This window comes from Benincasa hispida, chromosome 6, assembly GCF_027475165.1.
Source record: "Benincasa hispida cultivar pf3 chromosome 6, pf3_genome.v1.1, whole genome shotgun sequence".
NCBI classification, from domain to species: domain Eukaryota; kingdom Viridiplantae; phylum Streptophyta; class Magnoliopsida; order Cucurbitales; family Cucurbitaceae; genus Benincasa; species Benincasa hispida.
Window position 1 is genome coordinate 14187608 of NC_143483.1, and position 3682 is coordinate 14191289.

Consider the following 3682-nt stretch of genomic DNA (forward strand, 5'->3'; position numbering starts at 1 on the left):
GTCAATGAAGCCCTTCCAGTCTCCTAACTTCACCGGAGTTCTCTTCGCTATCCCCGTAATTGGTAGGGCTGCGGAATTCACAACTTTCATCTTTCCTGCATCTCTTTACCAAGTCAAGTTCAGGCGGCGAGCTTCCGTTTCAGCCATGAATTTATGGGTGGCCCCAGAGTCAACCATAGTGTTCTTGGCCGATCTTCGGTTGACCCAAGCGTCCACATACATGAGTCCTTTCTCTAGTGGCTCCGTTGCCTTTCCCATTTTCTTCTGGAGCGCAGATAAGAATTTTAATGCCCCCATCCTGGGATTCTCAATTTCTGCAGCTAGCTCGATTACCGTCTCCTCCAGTTCAGCCTTGTCTTCGGAGGTAGAGGCTAACGTGGCTTGAAAAGCATTGAACGCGGTTCGATTTGGACATTCGCCCACCCTGTGTGGCCCTCTACATATGAAACAAGATAGGGGGTGATTGTAATTGTTATGCTGTTAAGGCGGCCCCCGCCAGTTGTTTTCTGATCTCGGTTGGGATGATTTACGGTCCCCCCCTGTGTTCTTGTCTCCTCCCCCAGGTCTGGGAAGACTGGAACGGCTGTCTCTGTTTCCCCCATTTGAGGAAGTTGACTGCTTCCTCACATCTTGTGAGTCAGTGCTAAGGTCGTATAGCCGTTCAGCTGCCGCATAGGCAGAGGGGAGATCCTGTACTCTCTGTTCATATAGTTTTGATTTCGCTCACGGTTTCAGCCCTTCAACAAAGCAAAAGACCTTGTCTTTTTCAGACATATCTTGTATGTCCAACATGAGTCCTACAAACTGTTTTACGTAGTCCCTGATGTTACCTGTTTGCTTCAGCTCTCGGAGTTTTCGTCGAGCCAAGATCTCGACATTTTCAGGGAAGAACTGCGAGCGAAGTTCTTGTTTCAATCTATCCCAAGTATTAATAGTGCATCGTCCTTCCTGTATGTCTGTAAATTGTGATCTCCACCACAGTTTTGCATCTTCAGCTAGATGCATCGTTGCTAGTGTGACTTTTGACTCTTCAGTCACTGTGTTCGTCGCCTTGAAGTATTGCTCAAGGTCGAAGATAAAATTTTCCAGGGCTTTCGCTTCTCGCACCTCACAGAAGGGTTTTGGTTCTGGGATTTTTATTCTGCTTACTTCCATTGCTCCCCCAGATGGGGCTTGGTTCCCTACCGCTTGGATGGTGAGATTGATCCTAGCACTCACATCCGCTATCTCGGCTCTGACGACGTCAAGGGCCGACCGAAAGTCTTCAGACAAATCGGTTAGCATCTGAAGTATTGCTTTTTTGGAGCTGTCCAGCTCTTCGACACGCTCCTCTATGTGGGCAACAACTGTTTTGGTCTCGAGGGTCTCTACCCTCATCATCAATTCTCTGACGGGTAATCCGTCTAGGCGGCCTACTACCGCATCAATTCCATCGGCTTTCTTAGCAACTTCTTGTAGCCGAGTCTCTAGGAAACAAACATTATCTGGGACCTCTCTCAGGTAGAGAATTTGCTCTTCCACCTCTACCAACTTGTCCACATGGGACTTGTTCAGGTTCTTCGTCGCCGACATGATTACCGATCTTCCCTCTATGAGCCGACTTGGCTCTGATACCAACTGTCACAATCGCTCTTTCAGAAGCTTCTCTTAGCGATTGTGCAGCACTTGTTCCCGCTCACGAACAAGTCAGCCAACTCGAATACGGACTGCCGATGGCACACCGAGTGCCTCTCGCAACCTCCACCCCCGTTTTAGGGAAAACGGTTTTAGAAAACGGGTTTGGAGAAAAGGTTTTCGTAAGAAGTTTTTGTGAGTGTGAATAAAGAAAGAAAGATTGTAGTAGACTAGAAAGCAATAAGCAACAACAACAGCTTTATAGAGTACTACTCCGGGTATGAGGAAGTGATGGTTAGTCTTATCCCCATATAGTGCATTCTGAACAAAAAGCCAACTGGCGCCCTTGCATATGCAAAAGGGCGAGTGGTCACTTACAATGAAAATGTAAAGAAAGCAAGCTAACTAAGCTAATACAATACAAGATATGAAAGTATGCTAGAAGGGGGTTGGATCGGGCATGCGGCCATGGGCAACAGGCCCTGGACAAGCATGACCGTGACACGGAGCATATCGTCGGCGCAGATCTACCCCAGATCAGGAGGTGACGTGGATCTATGAGATCGGAGGAGAGCGCCGGCGGGCTTTTCACTGAGCGAGTCCTCGGCGCGGTCTGAGCAGGGCGGCGCAGTCGGGTCGGCGGCCGTCGACGGTGACAAGTTGGACCGAGGTAGGCGGCAGCGGCTGGAACTAAACTTGACCAAGGGTCTGCAATGGTCAAGTCTACCCCAGATGGGAAACCAAGAAAGAAAATCTGTTATGCTTGCCCTGGTACTAAGAAGCTAAGAGATGAGTGCATTGTAGAGCATGGTGAAGAAGCATGTGGAAAATGGATTGAGGCTCATCGTAAGTGTCTTCGAGCAGAGGGATTCAATGTCTGAACTTGATAACCTAATCAAATGAAAGATTTGATTTTCTGCTAGTGTACAATTTAACTATTGGAGGGATACAGTCATACAGATAATAGATAAAATTCAGAAATAAAGTGATGAGGTATAGCCAAAGCTACAATGCAGTAAGTACAATTTGGCTGTATATTTTTGTAGGCTCTAACCTTTGTTATTGACTTATATTATTCAACATTTCTTCTCTATTTTGATACACATTGGATTTTGGTATGCTGCTTCAATATCATGTCATATGTTATATTCTGGTAGATCTGAAATTTTGAACCAGGCCTTGTAGTAGTAGAATTAGCTAGATAATGAATTGATTAAAGCCTCAAATCCTATCCTAGCCAACGCTTAGCTAGATAATCACAATGGGCTTGTCCTTGTCCGATTGAAAAAGGGCAAGCTGTAAATGTACATGTCTTTTATGGGAATGAGGTACGCAGTGCCAAATCACAAGTGTGAGGTGATGAACTTTTCTTTTTAGAAAAAGATTTTTTTTCCTTGTGGTTGAAGGAGATGCTTAGAGATAGGTGTATATAAGCTACACCTAAGTATTACTCTCTAAAGTATGCTTAGCGTTTCTATTCATCAAAATATTTTACGCTTTGATTCAATGTATAAGTTTGGCTCGTGCAGCCACCCATTTGTAATGGGAAAAGAAAAATTTATTATTATTATTATTAGTATTTTTTAATGATATTGGTCCATTCCTCTTTATTAATTTGAAATTAGAAACCCTTTTGATAGATGATTTCTTAGCTCTCAGTTACAAAAACTCTACAATCAATGAGAGTTAGAGGAAGTTGCTAGGAGAATCCAACTCAAGGTTTGAACACTCCATAAACAAGTTAATCAAACTTGCTTAATGCTCAAGTATGCAACTATAGATCAAGAATTGCAATCTATGAAGTTGAGACTTACTCATCAAACACAAAAAATATTTCACTTCTAAAAATCCAAAAATTGAACATAAAGAGTCTAATTCAAACCATTAAGCCTGATTTATTTAGCTAGCTAGCTATAAGACCATTTTACTCCTAACTCAAAAATACATAAGAGAAGAATCTTAATTAAGTCATATCAAAGATTCTAACATAAACTGTTGAAATACGTTGTATTAGCCCTAACGGCATTTTTGTAATTTATACTATATTTGCTAAATTAGGGTTTCACCT

The 3682-nt window shown here is 43.2% G+C and overlaps 1 pseudogene; it reads left to right on the plus strand.

The window, feature by feature from the left end:
• Positions 1 to 2171: 2171 nt before the first annotated feature.
• Positions 2172 to 2495, plus strand: LOC150035441 (cytochrome c oxidase copper chaperone 1 pseudogene; annotated as a pseudogene).
• Positions 2496 to 3682: the final 1187 nt, after the last annotated feature.